At 41.3% G+C, this 25,242-nt stretch overlaps 1 protein-coding gene across 3 annotated transcripts in view; it reads left to right on the forward strand.

The window, feature by feature from the left end:
- Nucleotides 1-237: 237 nt before the first annotated feature.
- Nucleotides 238-25,242, forward strand: part of ADCY7 (adenylate cyclase 7) — a 59,296-nt gene continuing 34,291 nt past the window's right edge. For 2 of the 3 annotated variants that reach the window (XM_058034441.1, XM_058034443.1), the window contains exons 1-2: nt 255-322; nt 18,064-18,216. The gene's annotated coding sequence lies outside the window, so the exon portion shown is untranslated. Of the gene's footprint in view, nt 323-18,063; nt 18,217-25,242 lie in introns of all 3 variants that reach the window. The other variant, XM_058034442.1, reaches the window with a different exon arrangement.

The raw sequence follows: 25,242 nt of genomic DNA on the forward strand, positions 1-25,242 counted from the left end.
CACGATGTGGGGAGCCCCTAACGATCGGGGGAGCCCTGGCGATATGGGGGAGCCCCTCAGGATGTGAGGAGCCCCGGACGATGTGGGGGAGTCCCTGGGCCGTCCCCCGGCGGGGCCGGCGGCGCTCCCGGAGCCGGAGGAGAGGCAGAGCAGGAGGGGCGATGCCGCCGCGGTCCCGCCCTCGCCGCGCCGGGGAGGCTCCGCGGGCCCCAGAGACACCTCGGGCGGCGGCAGCAGGAGGAGGAGGAGGGAGAGGAGGAAGAGCAGAGCCCGGTCCAACCCCAGCCCCGAGCCGCTGCCTGCTGCTCTTCGCCGGCCGCAGGTGAGAGCGCCCCGGGAGTGAGGGCTCGGGGGTCGCGGAGCGCGGCAGGAGGAGCCGAAGGCTCGATAGGTTTCCCGTGTAATGGTTATTTACCACCTCGTATGGCACGACTTGATACACTTGGGAACGGCGAACAAATGTTGAGGCCCTTTTCTCCAAGTTTATTTCGCTCAGAAAAGGCGGATTTAGTAAATCTGCGAGGCCTGAGTATTGGCACATGAATGGAGAAGTTGGGGGTGGTCTTCTACGCTCTAAAGCCAAAAGCTGGCTTGGTTTTAGTAGAGGGAATTTTAGATCTTTTTTGAATTGCACTTTTTAAACACAATAGGGCTTTAAACTGCTGAAGGAGGTACTTAAATACCAGTGAGAACTTGAAATATCAGGAGTTTGGGTTGTTCCTTTTTGCAGAAGTTTGGTTTGTGTCTTGTTTTACTGCTGAATAGGTGAGTTATTTCTAATCTCCATGGGATGTGTTATGGTATTTTTATAACAAATATTAATAAAGGGATTAAAACACTTTAAAACATGTAGTTCAGCATTGGGTCTGTTGCTGGGCTCTGATGTTTGCCATTGGCGGGTGAAGGATATCTGGGACAGGGACATGTCATCACCAGTGACCCAGGACTAGACTCAAGTCTGTAAAGCCTGAGACTTCTGTCATAAGCACTAAGGATGTGGTCAGCACAAGTGCTGAGAACTGGGCAGAGACACTTTGAAACCCTTTTTGGACACACAAAGTAAATATGCAGTGTAGTGTTTGAATTTGGTTCAGCACAGAAATCTGGTTTTCTCTTGTCATATGTCTTATATTTTATTTATATTACTGAGAGCCTGACACACTTGGTTGTGGCCCAAGACCATGCTGTGATAAGTGCTGTGCAAATACAAGGTGGGGAAAATCTGCACAAATGTACCTAAAAACTTTGGATTTGATTCTGAAGTGGTTGAGATTTATTATAGGAAATCAAGCATCTAGGCACTGCAATATGAAAATTTCTTCATAGTGGGAAATAGGCTGTAAATGTACCTGCTTTTGGTAGAAATTCATGATGGAGAAGTTCAAAGGGTGGTGATTTTTTTTGTTTGTTTGGTGGGGAGGTGGGGGGGTGTTGTTTTTTTTTAAAAAGGAAAGAGTGCCCTAGGAACTTCTAAAAGGAACTCATCTTAAGGGGAAAAAAAAAGAAGAAGAAAGAAAAAAGAAAAAACAGGAGAACTTGTTTACTTGATGTCTTTATGTCTAAAAAGGAAAATTACTATAAAGAAATTCTGTAGCTATTATATATTTTGAAAACTAATAACAACACTTCCCAATACTACTTTTAAGCAGGATTCCAGGAGAGCAAGAGAAAAACTCCAGGAGGGCTTAATGCTTGTGTCTAGGTCAAAAATAAATAATTTTTTTGTTTGTTTGTTTAGGTATCCTGATCTTTCAAGGATCTATCCTGATCCTGATCTGGAAGGATTTTTATGATCCCCTGTAGGTAGAAAAAGAATGTGTTGAGGTGTATTTGCCAAAGTGACCACACCTGGACAGTCTCCCCTCTCCAGAAGTGTGGAACAGACACGGAGGGGTGTGTGGAATACCTCTCTCAAAACAGTAAGCCAGTACGGATTTCTGATGGCCATTATGGCATGTTAGTTCTGCTTCCAGAAGCCATTAGTAACAGCAATTAGGGTCATTGGGGGTTCTTGTAAAGCAGCCATTAAACTTCTTAAATTTTTCTTAATGAAGCTAATGTCAACGCCGTTAGGAGAAAACAAGGGAGAGACTTCATTCCCTAATGTATGTGGGTATTCCCTAATGTGTGTCGGTATTTGTGTCCTCACGGCCCGTGCTAAGTGAAAGAGCAGGTGCTGCTGCACAGCTAATTAGTTTAAGGAGTAAGCCTAGGGATGATGATCGCTGTTTCATGTCAAGGTGGGTGCTTGTGTAATTGCCAGTTGCTCTTAGATTAAAATAATAGAAAGAGACAGTATTCCCCATGGAATTAAAATAAAATCTCTACATTGAAATCTTAGATTTATTCTTGTGTTCCACCTTCGACTTGGGTGTAACATTACAGAACTTAGCAAAATTGCTTGTTCTAACTTATTACGGAGTTTGTAAAATATAGGGTGAAATATTTCACCCAGTTATTGTTCCCTCAGTCTTACAGTCTGTGCTGAAGCTACGTTTTATCTTTCTAAGGATAAAAAGGAAAAAGGATCCAGACTACTTGGATTTGTTCCAGATTAATACAATGCACTCAGCATCTGCAAAGCTTCTGTATTGCAAGTGTCATTTGGGATTTTTCTTTATAGAAATACCCACTCTTTTTGTGTAAATTGAGGAAAGTTTTACTGCCCTGGGCTGGGGGGTCGGGCTGGGGGCTGAGGTGTGCAAGGCCAGCAGAGGGATGGCAGGGATGGTGTCAGGGAGGCTCGGGGGGCTCTGGGCAGCCGCTGTCCCTCACTGCCCTCCCCTGTTCTTCGCTCTCCGCCCCCAGCTGAGCCCGCGGGCAGCTCCGGACACCTGGGCACCGCCACAGCCTCACAGACCTTCCTTAACCCCGCCAGGCTCTCCAGGTGAAACCTGGCACCTGCCTGAGCCAAAGAGCTTCTCCTTCCCTAGTAAAACCTGTCAATGTTCAAATTGTGCAGCGCAGGGTGTAAAAAGCCATTTGAGGAGTTAACGGGTTCTGTCAAAGGCTGAATACCTTATATAAAGAGGGGGATAATCTGTTAAACCAGCATCTGCACAGTTTCAAGATGATTGTTTGCTGAGCTGACAGGATGTTACAGTGTGAAATAGTTTGTAAGCACTGTGCACAGATCATCTTGTATTACAATAAGGAAGTGCAACTTCTTCCTCAGGCTGTTACAGCAGACTTCACCAAAAGTCTGTCTTGTGTTTGCAAAAACCTTAGTTTTATATTTTGCATTTTGAGAATAGTAAAGTTACAGATCTTGGATTTCCTCCTACTCTTACAAAACCAGAACATTTTCATCCGGAAGAAAACACTGCCTTAAAAAATTAGGAGTTTTACAACCCTCTTATCTCATAATAAAAATCATTATCATTGTTATCTCCAGAGACTTGGAAATCACTTTAAATAACTGTTGTTGTTTGTCTTTCACTCTGACACCATCCTATCTTCCTGAGGCTCCTCAGCTAGGATCCAGGCTCTGTCTCGTGGTGCTGAGCAGCAGGGTGCTCCATATATGCAGGCAGAGGGACAAGCTCCATACATTGGATTTTTCCTTTGGAAGTGTTTTTCTTTGCTTAATAATAACATATGACAGCATAAATGTGCTGTAATGATATGATATTTCCTGCACACCATGTGTAGGTCGCTACTGCTGAATGTTGCCTCTTCAGTTAATAAAATGAGGGTGTAAAAGGTGGAATGATTCTGTCTAGATTACCCAAAGATAAACAGCAGAATTTAAGCAGAACCTGTGGCTGTTGTTCTTTTTCCAGCCAAAACGTTGCTTTACCTCAGTACCTTGGAATTATGACATGTCAAAATGTGCCCTTCATCAGCTTTGTTTTGTGTAGTCTCTTTTCAGTAGCACTTTTATAAAAAATAAACAAATCTTCTCCTCTGTAGCAGCCAAGCTGCTGGTTTGATTTCTCCAGCACAGGCCCTGCAGTTCAGAGGCCTCAGGTCTGTTGGTGCTTTAAAGAAGGAACAAAGTCAAAGCTGGCTCTCCTCTGACAGCAGAGCTGTATGCACAGCTTTTCCTAAAGAGCTTCCTTCACAGCTAATGGCCAAAATGTTCCTCTCTTAGCAGCTGTTCTGTAATCCTCTTTTCAGCATTTAAAAGTGGCTTCTGGTCTGTAATTAGAGAGAAGGAACCAACAGGGTGTGTTTAGCTTCTGTCTGTGGGCACAGAACTAAAGTGAATAAGCAATGATTCTAGTAAAACACGAAATAACTGAGATTACCGAGGCTGCAGCTGGTGTAAGTCAGAGAAAGGGGACAAGTTCCTTTGGGCAGAGCTGGCTGTTTCTGGCAGCTTCTCCCCCAGGTGCTCCTGTGTGCTGCCTTCACCCCGTGTCTGGGTGTTTGCCGTGCTCAGGTCCCTTCTGGCCAAGGGAAGGGAAGGGAAGGAGGTGAATTTCAGGCTCATTCTCCGGTGTCCTGTGCCCCTTAAGGGCACTGCAGGGCTTTGTCCCACCTCCTGTCTGTGGGATGCACAGACAAGTACTGTTTGTCATGCAAGGTGTCATTCAGCACACAACAAGAGGAATGGATTTTTTTGAGGTGTTCAGTAAGAATAGCTGTAATTTTTTCTTTTAATAATGTTGCTTTGTAAATGGCTTGTTATAAAGCCCCAAGCTTAGTCTCAGAATCAATACAAAAATGCTTTAAAGGGCTTTAATAAAGTTGTCAGGTCTTGAGACTGCATGCTTTATTTCAAGGAAAGAGACAACATAGGTAGACAAATGTAGAAATAGTTTACCTGTGACTGTTTAATTTTGGGTTTAGGTTGTTACTTTTCACTCCATGAATTTTTGTAATGACTAATAATGATAAGTTAGCATGTCAATGAGTTGAATAACATATTGTAGTATGATGCTCTTCATTTATAATATAGCCTGGGTTTCAATATTTACTTATTGTCCAATCTGGAACTCTTTCTGCTTTATTTATGTAAAAATATGCATTTATACACAAGGTTTTTGAAAGGACTAGTTGATGATCAAACCATCTAGCAGTGACTAATTACTGGAATACTGTTTTCCATCCATGTAACCAAAATGGTGAGGGAACAAGCATTCCAGTAGGATGACAGAGCACATGGAAGGGCTGGCCAAGGAGCACAGCTGAGAAGGATCTCACAAAGGTGGATTGGGACAGACTGAGCTCACTGGGGTTTATTTAAACTCAGCTGAAATTAATGGAAATGGTGATAAAGCCTTGATCACTTAAATGGCAGATATTCTTAGCACCTGGCTCAGGTCAAGCTGAGCCCATCTGCTGTGGTATTTCAGGCAGGACCAGCTTGCTCAAACAAGCTCAGGCTTAGTCAGGCTGTAGGGAAAAACCCAGACTGGGTCAAGTTGAGAGAGGATGAACTTTGTGCTGGAGCTTTTCTGTGTGTCTTTCTCTTTTTCCCTGTTGTTGCTACTGAGCACATAGGGGAATAAATCAAAAAAATAAGTTGTAGTAGCAGAAGAGAATTTTGGTTTCAATTTTCTCATTTGAAAGGAAGTTGGGGTGCTGTTGTCAGAACTTTCTCACTTCCTGGCACTCTTTGCCTGACCTCCTGCTCCTCCTTTGATGGCAGTTCCAGCTGTGAAGGTGACAGGTATGTCAATGCCAGGGAAAGAAACGTTTCTCTATTTGTGAGAAACGTGTTTGTTGCAATAAACTAAGGTAACAGAAAATGTGTTAAATATATGTCAGCATTACTAATACATTTTAATCAGGAACTGGGTTTTGAGGTTAATATTTATCTTCCTCTAGATTTGACGTAACTGCCAGTCACTTTGTAGTCTTGTGAGCAGATTGAGTTTTGGGGTTTTTGGGCCCAGTTTTGCTCTCATATGAAGTATCCACCTCGTTAATGATTTTTCTTTTTTTTTTTTTTCCAGTAAGGTCTTATGTATATGCAGGAGGGGACAACCTCTTTTGGGAACATCCTGAGAACTCTAAATCCCTTTCTGCTCACTTTTTATGTTACAGTGACTGATAATTTGGTTTAAAAAGTGGGGGTTTTTCCTAGAAATATATGATTTTAACTATGAACACAGAAGTAAGCACACTGAAGGCTGTGATTTTTAGGGTGCAGCTAAGCTGGCTCAAGGAGTCGCTGTCACTAAAAGCCAGCAGCTCTCTTCACTTCCTGCCCCTGTGCTTCCACCCCACCCTGGAGTCAGCCCTGGTGCTCATCTGACCTGCTGCAGGGATGATTCATGAAGCTAAATGGACAAAATGCAGGTTTTTTCATAGGATAAGCATTTTTTAAGTATGATTTTTTTTCCTCTGTAGGAACAGAACAACCAGGCAGAGGAAGTGGCCAGAACATATTGTTGAACTTCTAGAGAGTCAGACAGGGACAATTCCCTCCTCGTCAGTAGTGGCTGTGCTGTGTAATTGGGCTCCTGGTTATGCAAGTAGTAAGTTATACTTCTGAAACATGCTGGAAAAGTGACCTGGACTCTGTTTTGCTTGAAGGTATTGCCAGCTGAATTGTTATCCCAATTTCAGTATTCCTTAAGAGTGAGCTCTGTTCCTCTGTTTTACTTGTACAGCAGGAAATGAGCATAAAAATATTTCACTGTAGTACTTTTAAAAAATCATCTTTTTTTTTTGTCAAGTTCCTGAGGAGTATCCTGTTTTGAATGTAGTAGTTTTTACTTATTATTTTTAGATTGTTAATTGTAACAATTACAAGCTCCCTCCTCCCTCAGGATGCTGCACTTTTAAAATAAGGTAGAAGATGCTTTGCAGTGCTACAGCAGCAATTGAGCTGATGGATATTGTGGTTTGCTTGGGACTGTGCAATGTTGTGGCACATTAGATAACACAAAATTCACATTGGAAGGTACTCAAAGCTAGGAGATGCTCTGAGAAAGTGAGAACTTGATTTGAAAGCAGTACAGACACCATGATTAGCTTTCAAAGAAATAGGAAACCCCAGTGTAGTGACTTGGTAAGAGCAGTTTGATGCAGTTTTTACAGTGCCACAAAAGGCAAAATTCCACACAGGCTGTTTTATTTTCCCCAGCGAGCTGATGTGTTGATTGCTTGCATGTTCAGAGCTCCCTGGTGCAGCTGTAGAACACGATTCAGTGGCACAGGCTGTCAGTCTGAGCAGAGCTGCATGCGGGTGTTAATTGCTTCTGGTCAGGTGCAGACCAATTATTTAACTATCTTTTTAGATAAAAGAGATTAAATTGCAATTAATGAATAGTATATTGAGAGTACAAAGGGGAAAGTTTTGCTTTTCAAAATTTTGGGCAAATTTAAGCAAGAAATAAGAGTTGCTCTTTTCTTATATTAATTCTGTATTCCATAACCATTTGTCAAGCATGTTTACACAGGGAATTTGGATGTAGTTGTAGCTAAACTGGTTTATCAGAGTAGCATGAAACACTTGTTTTACATGTTGAATTAATTTCAGTCCTGCTTTTGTGCAGGCAGCTCTACTTGGAAATAGATTCTCCTCTACTTATTTTAAAACTGGATTGTTTGTGGTTAGGCTTTTCCTGCAGCTCTCTGCTGCCAATAAAAATGCATATGTGTAAAGATACATAAACATCTATTGGTATAAATATAGAAAACTAAAGCATCAGTTCTGAAGGCCACAGAATCCAAAATATTGTGCTTGTTTCTTTTTGTCTTTCTGAATGGCAGTTCCATTGTATTCTGTGTATCAGTATCCCAGGCATCATTCTTTGGGCTTGTGCATTTACAAACAGCCAAGTTTTAAAGAAGCAGTAGCCAAAAAAACCCCTAAACAACCAAACTTACTGCTTGCTGTTAAGTCTGAGGAGTGTTGGTTGTACAAAGTGTGGGAACTCTGGGAATTAGAAAGCCATGAATCAGTTGTTGCAGTTTTTACATGCTAGAAAAATGTTCTCGTTAGAAATGGGTATTCACGACATGAAAAAAGTGAGACGGGGGAGAAGGAAGGGTTTCTTTAACTGTGCACTGCCCTCACAGGAATGGGATGGGTTGCAGGAGGAGGAGACCTAGTGTTGTTGTATTATTGTTGCATAATGGTACTGCAGTGGACTTGGGAAGAGCTTTCCCTGACCCAGAGTCAGGCTTGAGTGAGTGCCCCTGATGGGAGGGGACTCTGGAGAGACCAGAAGGGAGAAGGCAGCAAATGTCTTCTGAAAGCTGGTGTATTTTAAAAGCACTTCTGAAGCAGCTGCCTAACACATTGGAAATCAGGTTATCCAGAAATACTTTTAAATTGCTGTAACCTGAACTGTGTCAGAGCAGAGGCCTGGCAGTGGGCAGGGGAAGTGTGCCAGTTCTGAGTGGGGAACAACTCCACCACTCTTTCCAGCCTTGTGGTTGAATTTTAATAAGTTCTCTTTTTGTATGCAGCTTAGTGATGTTATCACCCTGATTTGTGCCTTCTTTGCAAGACACCACCCAGCTGTATTTGTGTCCACTCCATGTGCAAGTGCTTTAAGCACCTCAGGATTCTGGGTGCTGCCTCTCTGCACTCACTCACTGAGCCTGGGCCTTGGGAACAAATGCCCTGGATATTAAAATCAGTTCTCACTCTGTCTCTTTGAAGTAAACAAACTTTTCTGGAGCCCCATGAGCTAGAAATACTTAACTCTTGGAGGCATGAGATAGCTGACAGTCACAAAGACATAGAGCTAGTAGTGGGGGGAATTTTTAGAGAAGTTTTCTGGGTGATGCTAGTGACTGCTGTCAGTGCAAAACAAACCATACAGCATGCTGTTTGCTGAATCTTCCCTCTTTGAAGTGTTTAGGATTTGGTCAATGCTTCCCAGAGTTCCCATATCCCTGTTCCTGTACTTGACAGCCCAGCACAGGCTTTTCTTTGCTCTGTGAGAAGGCTCAAGCAGCCTTTGATTCCAGTTCCCTGTGCTGCTGTGTGACCCTCTGGCCACTCACAGACCCTCGGGTGGTCTGTTGCATGGTTACCATACAATTGGAGTTCAGACCTGAAAAACTGGTTTTTAAATGCACCAGCCACCTGTTGAGCTAGGGAACAGCCAGGGGATTGTGGATGATCTTTGTTGGTGTCTTATTCAGCACAGGAGGCTGAGTGCTGCTCCTGCCTCAGAGCAGTGCCATAGCCAGCCCTCCCTGTGTCCCCTGTCATGTGAAGGACTGTTACCTTCTTAAAGAGCTTTGGTAATATCTGGACAAACTTCAGATATGTGACAGCCACCAGGAATTTGTGATTACAGAGCAGAGCTTCCTCACCTCCCTCAGCAGTGCACACAGACTGCCCAGATATCTTCTAACATAAATGTATGTTCTTACAGCAGGAGAACAACATGGTAATTATGGCCACACTCATTTTTAGACAATAACCTGAGAATGGCTGCACAAAATGTTGTCGGGGGCAAATTAAAATGCCTTAATTATTCCCTGTGTATACTGTTATCCAACATAAAGTAAATGTGAGACAAGTTATTCTGCTTTTCTTTACAGGAGGCTGTGAGTTTGTATCTTGGCAGTTACTATGGGAAATTTTATATACTGTTGATCCTCATGTATTAATTGATCTGCTGATAATTAGTTTGTGTAACTAGGTAGGCAGTTTTCTTTGCCATGGTAGCCTTTGAAAAAGTCATTTGGACAGATCTTTTTTAGCATGCAAACTGTACTGTGTACCTTTTTATTGGAAGTAAAACTTGAGTCAGAATGATCTCAAGATGTAGTTTTCTCTAGTTCTAACCTGCTCGGGGTGATTTCTTGTATTGCTATAAACTATTCATTAATTATTTTTTCCTTTCTATGTTGCTATATAGCTAACAGCATGGAACTCAGTTTTTAATAACATGATGGCAACCTGAGGGGTCACTGCACCTTCCTTGCCAAACATAGCTTTTGGTTATGGATTGTTTACAGAAAGAAAAAAGGCTTTCAGAACTCTATGCCGATTTCTCACTTGTCTTATGAATTTTTATCACCTTTGACCTAAGGCAAGTTCTCCTCTGCAGTTAAATGCTAAAAGCTTTGCTTAAAGCACAATTATGTGATTTAGAGTTCACTAAAAAAGTCTGCTAACATTAATATTCTGATAAAACACTAATGCTGTGTCAGTGGGCTTAAACATTCTTATAATTGCCTTCCTATCTTAATGGACAAGTCAGCAAACTTTTCAAGAATTTCTTAGGACCTTGAGTTTTTTACATATATTTCCCAATAATTTCAAGCATACTAATTGAAGAAATATATTGTCAACATTATCTGCTCTGTTTCTGGACTGTGCCACAGGGTTTGGTATTGATGCAGTTACCTTGGGTTTGTACTGTAGTGTGCTTGTGCAAGAGATTAATTTCAGGCTAGAACTAGACATACTGCCTGCTCAGAGTACTGACACAAAAATCTGCCTTTATTGATGAACTTCCTGGCTGTTCTTTTGTTTGACTGCTGCCAGAACGAGAATCTGCCTTTTCTTCTTTGGGATTTCTTGCCCCTCAGTCTGAGTTCGTTGCTGCGTCATTGACTGAATCATCCCCGTTCCTCAGACTGACCTCCTGATCCTTTCTGCAGGGTCATAAAACCAGGGCAAACTGGGGGAATCACTCAAGGGCTCAGAGCAGGAGCCAAGAGCTGCTCTGTGGCTGCAGGGGGGAGCCCCTCTGGTACTGGTTTGGCTCTGGGGATGTCACTCATGCATGGCCCTGTCAGCCTCCCCTGGGAGCCACAGTTTGTGCTAACGTCCACATTCATCTCAGCCAAGGAGGAAACGTTAAAGGAAATTGAGAAAATCTAACACCACTTAGAAAAATTGATGTATTACTTATGAATATATCTTTTTACAAAATCTTAAGCTTTGTTTATTGTGGCTGATTTGAGTCCTTGCTTTATGTTCATGGTACGGATTTGTTTCCAGCCATGATGTTGGTAAAGTGGACCTCTAGTATTCATAGTACATGTAAAATCTCTCTCATATGTAGTTTGTTTAATGTGCAGCTTTGATTTTACTTTTACTTCTTTTGTTTGTCATCCGCTCTAGGAAATCAGGATTTCATGAGTCAGTGCTGTGGGTGGAGAGTTCAGCGAGTGTTGGTTTCCATGTTCATCATATTTAGACACTAGCTAGTGTCTAAATATAAAACTTGTCTTAATGCTTTCTGAATTTGTGCTTGACGTCTGCAGATGACAGTGTACAGTGTGTTTCCTAATGAGACACTTTTTTCTTGTACCCCACTGGTTTTCTTTGAACGTAACTTGAACTTTTGCACATTTCTTGCAGATCTGCTGTCTCCCCCACACACATTTTTTTGAACTCCACCTAAAGCTGGGAGCTTGTGTCAAAGATATAGAAAGCCTTTTCTATGCTTGTCACTGAACACTTTCAGTGTTTTATTTCAAAAGACAATTTGAGTGTCTTTTTGTAAAAATGCTGTGGAGCAATTGGTGTTTTGAGACCTAAGTTTTGACTGTTTGCTTATAAATGTCAACTTATTTTATCATCTGGGGTTTCTTTGTGCTTATATATGCTTATAGGTATATTAAGCAATTAGGCACTGATGAAATTATTGCTATAGTCCAATGTGTGTGTACCTGAACAGAGTAACTGCTAACAGTCATTTTAAGGAGTGGATTTAAACAAAAATACCTACCAGACACTTTCACTTACATTTTATTCCTTCTCTTCCTTGTTTTAGGTCTGTATGCTTAGGCTTAACATGGTAATCAAGTACTAGAAGGTTGGGTGTAAACCATTGTTTTATGATTTAAATGAATGTTACAGCATTTTTATGTCAGTGTGTAATACATGGAGTGCCTAGAAATGTAGATTTGCCTGTTTCATGCACAGGTGAGGTCACTGAAGGGTTACATACAGCTTATGATTTTCCCTACCCTGAAACACTTGGATGTTAATTTCTGGATGAAGTGGGCTGACTCAGTGATAAATATGAATACAGGGTTTGTCATATTGTGCATTATATTGCATGTTAGTGGTTTCTGCTTCATTGGTTGAAATTAATTTATAACCAACAAAAATAAATGAAGTGTTAGTGTGTGGGGTTTGGTTTGTAAATGTTTGCAGATTGTGTTACATCAGAAACACTCTAAAAATGTAAATGTTTGGCTTTTTCTTTCTCACTGTGAACTCATATGTCTTTTGAGGCTGGTAATCAAATGCAAAAAATACTTGCTTTGGAGATTAGCCTCTAGAAGGTGTGCAAGATAAAAAGCATATTAGAAGCTACAAATTGGTCACAAATGATTGATATTTTTTCTGTTTGTGTGCTTAACTCACTTCTGTCTAAAAGAGTGAGCTAAGCTTTTCCTTTTGGTGTATTTCTTGCCATGCAAAAATTGTAAGTTGGAAGGGAAGAGCATCTTTTTTTTTTCTCTGTGTGAAATGACTGCATTTTTAGGTAGCAGAATTGAAGTGTGTTTACTGGTGGAAGCATAAACCTGGCAGTCAAAAGATGTGAGTGGTGCTCACAGGGTGATTCTAGCAAGTCTGATTTATTTCTGGCTTTTTCATTCTGTGAAATGTTGATAGAAATAAGAGTACATGAGGTCTTATTTACTCATCCTGGAAGCTCCCAGACAAAAGTGGAAAGTGTTCTGGACATTAACAGTAATTTGGCTGCTGGAAGTTGCCCAAAGTACTGGCAGTGTGTTCTTGCTCTTACAGAAAAATAAAGTAGCAGCTCTTCTTTCTCTCCTAAGCGTGTTTGTGTCTGGATCCTGCTCAGCAGCCTCTTGTGAAAGTCATCACTTCCAACAGCACCGTGCCCCAGGGACCTCCACAGGGCATTGACGGGCTCAGCACTCACTCAGAGCCCGAGCTGTTGACACTGCTCATCTAGAAAAATGATGCAATTACAGCTCTCCTCCCCACTCTGGGAATGCATCTTGGATCTCCTCATTCAGTTTTCAGAGGTGGGGTGAGCCAATCTGACGGCAGTGAGTCTTCCCTGCTTGCATATATTTATCTGTCCCTGTTTTTTACAGTCTTGAATATTTCCTGCAGATCACAGACTGTGCATAACTGAACTGTTAATGGCTTTTGTCATGTGTTAAAATAGAGAATTTCAGACCACCCTGACTACTTGCTTGGTGCCAAAGGCATTGAGAGGTCTGTTTTCTCCTGAGGAGCTGATCTCTTCTGTTCCTGGCTCTTGCCTAGCATCTCTCTGGGTTGTTCCTCATCTTGGGGCACATGTGGGAGCACAGTTCCTCCCTCTGACTTAGGCTGAGGAGCACATTCCTGCTGTCACCTCGTTGTTCTGCCTCTGCTCTGCAGCCATCTGCTCTCAGCTGTGCTGGCTGAGCTGCACTCCAAGCTGCTGTGCACCATCACTGACCCTGTCTGCCTCTTGGGCAGAAAGGAACAAAACCTAGGAGAGACAAATGATTATTTTTGTGTTGATCTGTAGTCCTAGAAACAGTGACATGCACATTCTGAAAGAATGGTGTGGCAACAAGATAGGAATAAGTGGTGGGGAGGAAGAGGGAAGAGGAGGAGAAACTTGTTGAGCAAATATTACTGTAGACACCCCAGTTGTGGAGCCAGAGCCAGGATCTGTGATAATTTTATTTCTTTAAAATGAACAGTAAAACTTCCTGTTTCTGTTCATTAAACTAACCTAAACCCTGTGTAGGGAGGATGGTGATTTATGAATAGGTGTGAAGCTGTTTGCAGCAGAGCACATCCCAGACACCTCCTGTTGCACCTGTGGGTCAGGTGTGCTGCTCGGGCAGGTACCCAGCTGTACCTGGGCAATAAGGCAGTGTCAGCTACAGCTGCACCTCAGAAACAGTGCTGGGGTTTCAGCCACATGACAGGGATGAAAGGAACCTCATGATTCCAGCCCCTCTTCTGTCACACCATTGCTCAGAGGGGCTGATTACATTTGCTGCTGAAAAGCTGGTGTTAAGGGATCCCCTGAGTTTCTGGAAGTGGATTTACAGCTCTGGTTGCTGTGTTGTTTCTGTAACCACCATGTCTGACAGTGGGAGCTGAAGCATGGGCATTCTGCTATCCTTAACATTATGCATTCTTATCTAATTATATATTTATTTTTGAAAATATAATGCTATTACACAATAACTTAATTATTATTTTATGTTATATTTAAAGCCCAGCATTGTGCTTCCTGCCACAGCTGAACAGACATTCTCCTCCAGGAATTATATGTTTCTGGAAGCCTGAGAATAAAGTCCAGCAAATATTTAAGTGCCAGCAAAGCTGTTTGCTATAATAACTTTTTATAGTCCAAAATTATTTGCATCTTATAAGCTTGGAACTATTCCTTGGAAATATTCCTAAAATGTCTTGTGAGTATTTATTTATTTTGTTTGCACCTTTTGTGGTTGGATATTGGTATTAAGTCAGTTCCTTCAGGAGAGAAGAAAGGGGGTACCACACAGTTGGAGTCTGCCAGGAGCAAATCCATAGCAGGGAGGGAAGAAATGAATTTGAGTTCTTTGCTTTAAACACATTAGCTGTCCTTCTCACACAGAGACTAAGGGCTTCAGAAGGTTTTGAGAATTTGTATTTTCACAAGATGGAAATATGGGGTTACAAGGGAGAAAAATAGCTCTGGAATTTACTGTGTTTTAACTACAGGATGTGGTTATTGAAATAATGTTCTTGTGCTTTTGGCAATAGTTGACTCTCAGGCCTGCTCTTAAATTGTGCTGAACAACTTCAGTGAGAGTTAGAAGTAATTTTGAACGGCTGACACTAATTAAATGGGTGATTTGTGCTTCTACAGGAGCTCCCTGATGTACCAGGGAGGAATTGACCGGTGAACTCTCAACTCTGGCTCCTCTTCCCAGACCTGCTCCTGTCGTGCTTCATACATGGGTTTTGGTTGAGCACTTTCCTTGTGTGTAACTGCTGGCTTTTTCCTTGGGGCTCTGTGCACAATGCAAGCTCTGTGAATCATGGCTGTCTTTAATAAAGTACCTGCAGGTTGGATCTTTAGGCTATGGCTTATGGCCATTAGTAGTTTGTATTTTGTTGGGGCATAATATTCATGAAAATTTGTTTTTTCCTTCCTCAGCATCTAAAGATAAACTTGGGATGGATGAGTTGTGTAGTTCAATTACATTTTCATTGAAAGATATTGCTTTTTCTTAGTTTTGAATGGTTACTTCCTGCATTGTAATTTCTCAATTGTTGGCACTTAAAAAAACCCTCATTATGCCATTTAATCTGATGGTGAATAGTTGATGTTGCATTATTATTTTGGTACATTTTCTGTCTCCTTTGGTTGATTTAAGTCTCCCTAACATTAATCAAGGACTGTATTTGTTACATACACGACTGTAGTTGTGTACTTCTCTGTATTCTAATACTCCAAACTTCAAACAAAGGAAACATCTGGAAAGTAATAGGGGTGTTACAAAGTAACTAAGTTACCTTTTTTAATACTGTAAAGTTTTGGGGGTTTTTTCCACTTTTGACCAGTTTTAGCTTGATAAAGTTCAGATAGTTAAAAAAAAAAACAAAAACCCCAAACCACCAAAACACAGTAAAGCAAATCTGTGCTGCAGGTGCAGCATTGATCCAGCAACTCAATGCCACACAAAGAACAATTTGGTAGGTGTGAAAGGCAACTGCTGCTGTAGCAGCAAGGTGCAAGGCTCATAATGTAACTGGTTAAATGTTCTTCAGTCAAAATGAAAGCGCCCCACAAGCTGTTGCTACGGAAATAGGTGCCTGTGGTGAGTGCTGAATGCAGAGAGGCTTGTCTGTCTTGCAGATCAAAAATTGGCTCCAAGTACTTTGTGTATCACTTTACTGCCGGAAACTTGCTGCTTATCAGCAGACTGGTCTGTGCCTCTGAGGAACTTCAGTTACAAACACAGAGAGATCCTTTTTCTTTTTTAACTCTCTTCTCTTTACATTTTGATGTGAAGTATTTCTCCTGTGCATTATGTTTGTTTATAATGTCTGTGTAGGACAGGAATATCCCCAGGATCCGATCGTGAGGACACTTCTAGGGAAGTGGTATTCTTTATCCCTCTGTAACTGAAAGGAATCTTGCATATAACTGTTTATTGAGGGCTCTGGACAAAATAATGCTTTTAGACATAGATTTAAAAAATTTAAAAAAAAGTCAAAGTCAGTGAAACTTTGTCAGCTTGGTATAGTCATTACATTAATTCTCCAAATCACATTGTAATTCTCTAAGGTGTGTTATGAAAATGAATTACAACTAAGCACCTTCATAAGGATGGAGTGATTTTTAAAAACTGTCACAGTTTCCTTTTCTAAAGCACTCTGATATTTCTGGGATGCTCTAACTGTTCAGCATCCTCCCCATGTGCTGCTCTCCAGATGACACAGGTCCATTTCAAAGGAACACAAGGTATCTCTTGTGATTATTGGAGACTCATCCTTAGTGCTGGATACGTGACACAGTGAAAGTAAAGCAGCAGCTTATTTGGGCATTCCAAATTGTGCATGTAACAGGTTTAACAAAGTTTAATTTTTATCTGCTGTTATGCATGCACAGACACAGCAGATTCATATCTGCCTTTTCAGATGAGTTCTTTGAGATCTCTTGTGGCTTTTTGTCTCATCTCTCTCCAAGGCTCCCAACAGCCTTTGTCAGGGTTTTGACCTTTTACATAACAATCTTTTCCATCTTTCACCCAACTTTTATGAATGCTGATGCGTGTAGGGCTTGGCTAGGTACAGCTAACTCCTGGCCAAAATCTAATGGAAATGGCCACAGCTGTCCCAGGACTTAGGTATGGGCTGGACATTTAACCCACTGTGACAGAGTGGAGTGCCTGTTTTGAGTGGTGGTTCAAGTAGTTTGTATATTTTAGCAAAAATTAACAGAAAATGACAGTAGATTTACTTCAATTCTTTTTGTGTAACGATACTTTGCATCCACTCTAATTTTGTCCTGATTATTTGGCAGTTTCCTTTGCCTTCTGTTTTCCAGAGTGGGTCCCCATGGGCAGAGCTTTGGGATGAGCAGTGAAGTTGATGCTGATACTTTCTCTTCCCAGCACAGCTATTTAACTTGAATCAGGCTCCTCAGTGCCATCTTAACTCTGATTTCCTGCTCTGGGCCTCTCTTTGGGTCATTGCTCAACATTGCTTTGTAACCATTTACTCCTCTTGGTTTGTGCCCCTGGTGGGTATGCACGGGGTTCCAACAAGGAACAGTGAGGAGCCAGGGCTCCTGCCAGAGCCTGGTGCTGTGCTGAACTTCTTTGGCATTTTCTCACATCTGAAGAGCTGTTCCCAGAATGTCTATGAAGAGGATAAAGCAGGAAGAGAGTGAGACAAAGCCAGGAGCTGTTATGTGTGATATGAATTCCTCTACCAGATACCTGGTGCACTGGGTTCAAGGATGATACCTAACCATGTCTTTGTCATCTGCCTGACTGGAGACACAATTTTCTGCTCACAGCATCCTAGGAATATGCACTTCTGCCCTTTGGTACTCCAAGACAAGCAAATTTAGTGTCAGAATCTCTTCATTTCCACACTAGCACTAGACAAGTCTTTATCCAGAGTTACAAGGTCCAGGGAAGGAATGTTTTGCTGGTGTGCTTTTGGGGTTTTTTTTTCCAGCTGCTTTCCTGCCATATTGTCATATTTGCTGATCTGCAATATTTTAAATTGTTTTGAGTTATATAGTTTTTAATTTAAGTTATCCTTCATGGAGTGTCTTTTTTTTAATTGCTGCTATTTTGTCTTATGTGCAACAAAACTGACTGGAAAAGTAGAACTTTCATTATCTGTGATGCTGTGAAAGTTAGTAAAGTGTTCTTATCCTATTTTTAGCAGAGTTCCCTTTGCTGTCATGCAGGCCTTGCTTAAAAAAATGTTGGAATCAGTTAGCATAAAGACAGTGCCTCTCATCACTCTGAGCCTTCTTCTCAGACATTTCCAGCTGTGATTGTTTCAATCAGGTTATATTCATGTCACAATACAGTTAAATACTTTTTCTTCTACTGATTGTCTGAGTAAAGCTTCATAAAATGTGTGATGGAGATAGATTTTTCTTCCTTTAACTATGAAGGGAAGAAATAAAGCATTATTAATGCCTACAGTGGCCTTTGGAGTAAAGATTCCCTGTCTTGTTGCAGGCTCCCACGTGTGGTACATCAAAAGATTTAGTGTCAAGAATTTAACCTGAGTGGGCTGCACTCACTCTTCTGTAGGAATTTGAAAATGATGGAACAGACCATGATGGAGTGGAGAAATATGGATTTTGCCAATGAATCCTGTGTCCTGTAATGGTAAGCAAACAACAAGCATGTGTTTCTTATCAGTGGTCCCAGTAAATAAAGGTGGATGGTGTGCTGTGCACAGCTCAGCACTGCAGTGCAGGTGGAAATGCTTTCCCAGTGCTGCTGGGGTGGGTGAACTCCCAGCCCTGGGGCTGGCTGGGCACTGAGCAGGGCAGCCTTCACTCAGTGTTAGAGATGCCTCAGTTTAGAAGGTTCTCCTGTAAACCTCCTGGAGCTGTGAGGCACCAGCTGCAGGCTCTTTTGGGAAGTGACTTCTGCCACATCCTGAAGATTTGCCATGTCTGTGGTATTATTTCAGGTCTGGAATTTACTAGTTCTGCTTTAATACTCATTAACTGGCTTTAGTATCAGCAAATCCAAAGGATAAAGCTGCTTCAGGAGAATTTAATTTGCAAATGCCTGCTTTGTTTTAGCTGTGCCAGGTGAGATATCCCCATTTCCCCTGGTGAGTCAGTGCTTTGCATAGTGCAAGTGGCCTCTTGGCATTGGGGATGGTTTGGCAGGGCTGGCTATCAAACAATCTTTGGAAATGGCAAGATGAAAGATAAGATGAAACAAGAAGAGTGATAGTGATTAGATCTGTGTTCAGACATTTTAGTATCTTAGTAGACAATCAAAACTTAGTGTGGAAACAAAATTCCATGAGGCATGTTGGCTGTCACTGGAAAGCTCTCACTGCTTCCCATGGCTCCCTCTTTGTGATCCAAAGCACCTGACCAGGCCCTTGTCAATGTTTGGCTCCTGTGGCCCTTTGTCTGGGTCAATGAAAAACATGTATACAACTACTAGCATTTTTTTAGTGTGTTGCTATCAAGTAGAAGATTTCTGAGGTTTTCAGTCCTTTATTATTGTTTTATTTCAGAATGACTCCACAAAGGACCTTTCCAAAACCAGGTACTGCATTTTGCAACAGTTTTTTAAAAAGAATTGTGGGTGTTTGACAGCTTTGTGTCCTCAGGTTGGCTATGATTCCAGAAATAATGCTTCCATCAGAAATGTGTGTCTCTTTGGTGGTGTTTTTAGTATTTAACCTCCAAGGGAGGGAACTTCCTTATTGCAAGTGTTACTTTTAGTTTGTTTGGCTGTGAAGTACGGATGTGGTTGTGTAACAAATGTTGCATGGTTAGTTTGGGGAACATTAAAATTTCCCTGTACTGAATAGTATAGAGAAATAAGATTTTTAAAACAGGTATTTGATAGGACTTAGTATTGAAGTATTAGTCATTAAATAAAAGGGGATTGGATTTGATCTGTCTCCTTACCTTCCCCCTTCTTCCTTAAATTGTATGAAGGCTTTGCTTTAGTAAAGGACATTGTATACATTAACAAAAATATTTGTGCTGCAGTACCACCCTGCAGTGCCCTGCTCCAGGTACTGAGGCACAGTCACATTCTTTCTGTGTCCATCTCTCGGCCTGGGAGAGGTGAGGTTGTTAGGGAAGAGGTGAGTGAGCAGAAATTCAACTAGAAACAACCATGGTTGACAAAAACATTTAAGAAAAATACTTGGCTCTGTAAAAATGAGAGACTGGGACAAAAAAAAAAAAAATCAAGGAAACTGAAGTTATTGTTGATATCAATGCATTGTTTGAATTTCAGATGCCAGTTTGTGTTTCTGTTCACTTTAGTGGGGTGGGAGTATTGTAGGTAGGAGAGTGAGGAGCCTCCTTCTCTGTTTTACTGGTTTTAGATGGACCTGACTGAAATGGGAAGTGATTTCTTATCTTACTCAGGGCAGGTGTTATCTTTTTCCTGCCCGGTCCCTGCCATATTGTGATTGGACCTGCTCTGTGCAAATACACTATTTACCCTAGACATGGGTAAATAGCATTGGGTTTCTGTACTGAACTCTATATTCCACTCAAATAACTTTGTGGGACAGAAAAAAAAAAAAAAAAGAGCAATGTGTTATGCCCATTACACTCTTGTTCACAGTGATTTTTTAAAATATTTTGTAATTTTTTCTTTTTGCACATCTGTTGTATCTAGTGATAGAAGATTCCAGTTACAGCCTGGTAGTCTGACTCTGCCACATCTCTGCTTCTTGACTGCTTTACTGAAATAGATTATCTGAAGCATATTCATAATTTTGCCAAACAGGTGACAGAGAATTCATTCTAGTTGTAATTAACTATATTGAGCTTAGAAATCTTGTCAGCCTGAGCTTTTTGTTTGCTATTTGTTATAATTCTGTAACCTAAATGAGATAATGCCTGAAAAAGAAAAAAGACTATTCAAGCACACCTTTCTTGAATTTTTGTTTTATTGCTGATTTCAGTAAAGGCTCAGTATTACCTAGTGTGATGCCTTTTTTTTCCCCTTAAAAAAATAGATCCTCTGAAATCAGGAGTTTTACTTTCTGTGAAAATCAGGGATATTCTTGTAGAACTTACTGGGGCTTAGACACACAGAGACTCTGTCCCTGTTCCTGTCTTAGCTGAAAATATTTTTCTGCATGATGTTGAAGCTTAATGGTCTGTGTTTTAGGGATTTTTTTTCTGCAGTTTATATAGCTCAATATTAGAGGTTTTAGTACTTTCAGTAATGGCACAAGCACACTGCTTTTGATATAACTAAACTGAAATTACTCAGTGAAAAGCTATTCTGGCTTCTGAGGACACTGTGTTCAAAGACATGAATTTTAAATAGATATGAAAACTGAAAGTGTAAGGGGAATATTGACTTTTGCAGTGGTAAGTTCAAGTTTAGATCAGCTAAAGTCAAAAAGTCTATCTGTAAGATGTGACAGGGGGTCGGGAAGTCAAGAAATAATCACACACCTTGGTTTTGAAAGATGCAAAGCACAGCTCAATTCCCTTCTGGTGTGATGTCTCTTTTTACACCCTGGAGTTTACTGCTTATGAAAACCAGTATTATAAAAGGGCTGCTTCCTCCCCCACCCTGCTGAGCCAGACCCAGCACTTAATTATAAGGCTTAATGGATTTGTTGGTTGAACCATTATGTGTTTTCTCAAAAAAAAGATCCTTAGAACAGTAGTAAACTCTCCTGTGTAGTTCAGTTGCAGCAGTCTGATTATATGGACTCTTCTTTGTGTTCTAATGACTTGGTTTGTGAGCTCATAAATTACCAAAAGGTTTTCTGAACCATATTCTGTCACCATTTTCTGTCCTACCTGGATCACTAGCACAGAGATTTCTTTCTGTGACTCTAATCTTTTCCTTCAAAGCACATCCTGTAATAACAGTGGTATTTAAAAATGAGCAACAAGCACCCTCCCCCTGCCCCCAGCTTTAGCAGTGGTATTCTTCATGTTCTTTCCTTAGGCTGTGGACCTGTGAGAAGTGATGAGTCAGTTTAAGAGCTCAGTGCTGTGCTTGCTTTCCTACTTGTGGTTTGCTCTTCCTTTCCAAACCCAGGGCCAGCTGTGGAGCTCATCTGTGCCTCTGCTACCTGCTGCTCTCCCCCACCCTAGAGGGAAGTGACTGCCAAAACTGGCTCTCCATGCTGTGTTTGGTGAGTGGGCTCTGCAGAGAGTTCAGCAGCAGGAGCTTGGTGCAGGATGGGGGCTCCGGCTGGGTGAGACCTGCTCCTCCTCCTCCTCCTCCTCTGCCTGGCCAGGGCTGGCTGGTGGTGCTTATGAAACCACAGCCTCTGTTATTTCACATCTTCCACTTGTACAGGAGACTGGAAAACTCTTTCCAAATTAAACAACTTGTTACTTATTCCTACTTGAAATAGCCCTGGAGAACAAACATTATGAGAAGAAGCAATCGACTGAAATAAGAATGTGAATTTAAAAGTTCAGTTTCCATGCTTTCTTTGCAGCTCATTCAGCACTATCATTGCTGTGGCTTTCAACGTTCAAGGACAAACCCTAAGTGATGTAGTGTCACTGATTACTCTGTGTCAATTTTTTAAAAATGACAGACTAATTTTGTATTGATTTAATGTTTTAATGTAAATATAGTTCTGAGTGCTGATGTGTTGAAGTGGGTATGCTCATTTTTTGAGAAAATAGAAGGTGAATGTAAGTAAGATTTTTTTTCTGTATTGCAGAAAAAGGCCTTCAACAATTAAATGTAGCTAAGGAAGGTGAAATTTCACATGAAAACTTCAAAATATGTATTAAAAAAGGTTCACCTTTGTAAAGAAACTCACTGCTAGCAGACATCATTGAAAGCACACCTGCTCTCCACTCAATACTTTTGCATGGGTAGAAGAAGCTGAAGTGGCTGCAGGGTAGTGTTTGAAAGCAAAGTCTAAAAGGAAGAAGTGTTGTCTTTAACATGAATGGTATTTCCTGTGGTGTGTGTTTGTATTGCTGAATTTCATTTCCTAGACTGAACTAGTCATGGAGTCCACTAGACTGAGATTATTTTTGCCTGAGATTCATAATTCATCCACTAATCTCCTTCAATTATTCTATTGCATGTTTATAGATTCCTGATTCCCTTTTAGGATCTGCTAATGGGTAATTACAGTCAGCAATCATTCTTGTCATGGAAATTGCTAAAGTAATTTCAGAAACATTGTTGTTTGTGTGAAACAAAAGACGGAATGGAAATCAAAACTGTACTGTTTGTCTGGTTCTGTATCAGTTAAAGATGAAAAAAGTGTTTCTGCTTTCTTTTATCCAGAAGTTTTTGAGAGGAATAAGACAATTTGCATAGATTCATTTGGTTCTTGCTATTAGAGCTTGTTTTAATATTTCAGACACTGCTCTTTGGTAACCAGGCAGCTCTGGGTGATCAGGTCTTGAGCTCTGGCAAATGAACAGCTAAGAGAAAAAATAAGCTATCCAGATGGTTACTGTGAGTTCACTTGTGAATATATCAGGAGCTTTGAAATTAAAAACAGAGCTCCAACATACTTGGATTATGTTTGGAAAGGCTTTAACTTGGTCAGGAGCTGCTGTGAATAATTCTCCTGAGAGAGGGAATAGGATGTGATCGCTGGCTGTCTGTCCATCCTGGAGTGTGAGTGAGAGGGTGGCAGGAGGGTGCAGAGAGTGAAAGAAGCCATCCCGAGAGCTGTTCTTTGTTATCAGTCTGACTTCTGTCATTCTTTCTGTTGCTCCACCGTGCAGTGTGAGGGGAGGCTGCTCTTTGTGCCAGAGCTCTAGAGATGGGATGTGGGATGTGACTTTGTGCTCTGCTCTCTCCATGTCTTGGATGCTCTCCCATTTTTCCCTGCCCCAGCTGCCCTCACACTGCTCCATGCAGACAATCTCTGGGGAGGAAGGGGCTGAAATTACCCCATGCATCCACACCCTTGGGCTGGTGTGTTTTTCTTTACAACACTTGGGCTCTACAGCCTCTGTACAGGCCACAGCTATTCTGCAGCTGTTGAGCCTTCAGAAAAGGTGTGTGTCTCCAGCCAGGTCTTCAGAAAATGGGTGGATTGACAAAAAGCCTGGTGGACAGTTTTAACTAGCCTGGGAGAGTAAAAGAGCCTCAGTCCAAGCCTGGTAGGCTAATGAAATAATAATTGCTTTTTGTATTTTTGAGTCAGTAGGAGACTGGAGAGTTTAGCAGTGCTTGAAAGTTCCCATCTAAGGGGAGGAAAGCATAGGACAATACCTAGATTTGTGGGAGATAGAAATGTTGTCTTGTTTGTGTGCAGGTGAAAGGTGGCTGTGTTTTGTCAGGTCTTGCCCAGCACTTACCTAGAAGATGTTCTGGTGCTGAATGTGAGCACATCCTTGTTCCCACTGAAACGCAGTAGATTTGGAAGGTAATAGGTGTTTTGGTTCATTTTCTGGAAGGTATTCTGTTGTCCAGTTTTTTTTATACTTCTCACATGTCCAGTGTTCTTACATATTCACTGGGGAAAAATTCTTCATGTTAATTGGCTGGCAAATAGCTATGGAGCTCACACAGATGTGACTGAATCATATTGGTGTGTTTGGTGGCTGCTCCCAGAGGCTCTCAGTGCAGTTTCTAACCCACAGTGCCAGGCTGCTTCTTATAGATCCTGACCTGGGTGACAATTCCTTCTCTTTTTCATCCAAACACAATGAAGGCTTCTAAAGAAATGAGACTTTTTCTTGATAAGCTGCTGATCAGAGCTCTGTGGCTTTATGGCAACAGCCCAGATCCAGTCCCTATTTGGCTCAGTGTGTTTGCCACTGGTGCTTCTGGGAGTGTTCTTTGGTTTTTGTGGGCTGTTGGTGTTTCAGGGTTACACCTCTCCTGGTGTGTCAAAACAGCAAAACTTCCAGGAACAATGACCAAAAAGAGTAAAAGTGATGTTGTGGTGCACAGTGCTCACATTATCATTAAATGTATAAACAGAAGCATGGTGAGTTGATCTTTTTCCCAGTGTGTGATACCACCCATGATACAATCTTTTTCGCTCTCTCTCAAATCTACCTTCTACATTTCCAGAAGGTTGATGGAAAAAATTCAAAGGAGGAAAGACACAAAAAGTGGGGACTTTTAAAAAAGGAGGTGGTAGTGGCAGTGGGACATGGGATGCAAATTGAAAGTAATTTGGAGTGGAATGATTCACCTCAAAGTAGCGTTTATGTGCTGCATTATGGGTTCTTGGTAAATCAATAAAGTACTCTTGGGGAGTTTCTTTGCCTGGTAGAGTTCTGAGAAGAAAATTGTATGACCCAGGGGTCATTCATAATTACTTGCAGTGCATATCTACAAAGATCAGCCAGGAAGAAACAAATCAATGAGATATCAATCTCTTTTTAATTAAAATGGCCTAGGCTATTGAAAAGACATGTCTCTTCAATCTACTGTCCTGTAAAACTCTTCAATAACATGCAGAGAGAGTGCCAAGCTGACACTGCACCCATTTTTCATTTTTTGAGCATCAGATAACTGAGCCACAGCCACACAGTATAATCCTGTAGAATAGTTGTAGTTCTTGGTACTGTTTTTTCATTGACATAGTCAGGAGAAGTTACAGAAAGCAAGCTGTGAAGTAATTTTTCCTGGACCTAATATTAAGTAGCCCAAGACAGGATAATTTGTTCCACATAATTGTGAATGTATAATTGCTGCTTAGCAATTATTAGTTATTTTTTGAAAATGGATTCT

The sequence above is a fragment of the Melospiza georgiana genome, chromosome 14 (genome assembly GCF_028018845.1).
Source record: "Melospiza georgiana isolate bMelGeo1 chromosome 14, bMelGeo1.pri, whole genome shotgun sequence".
Lineage (NCBI taxonomy): Eukaryota > Metazoa > Chordata > Aves > Passeriformes > Passerellidae > Melospiza > Melospiza georgiana.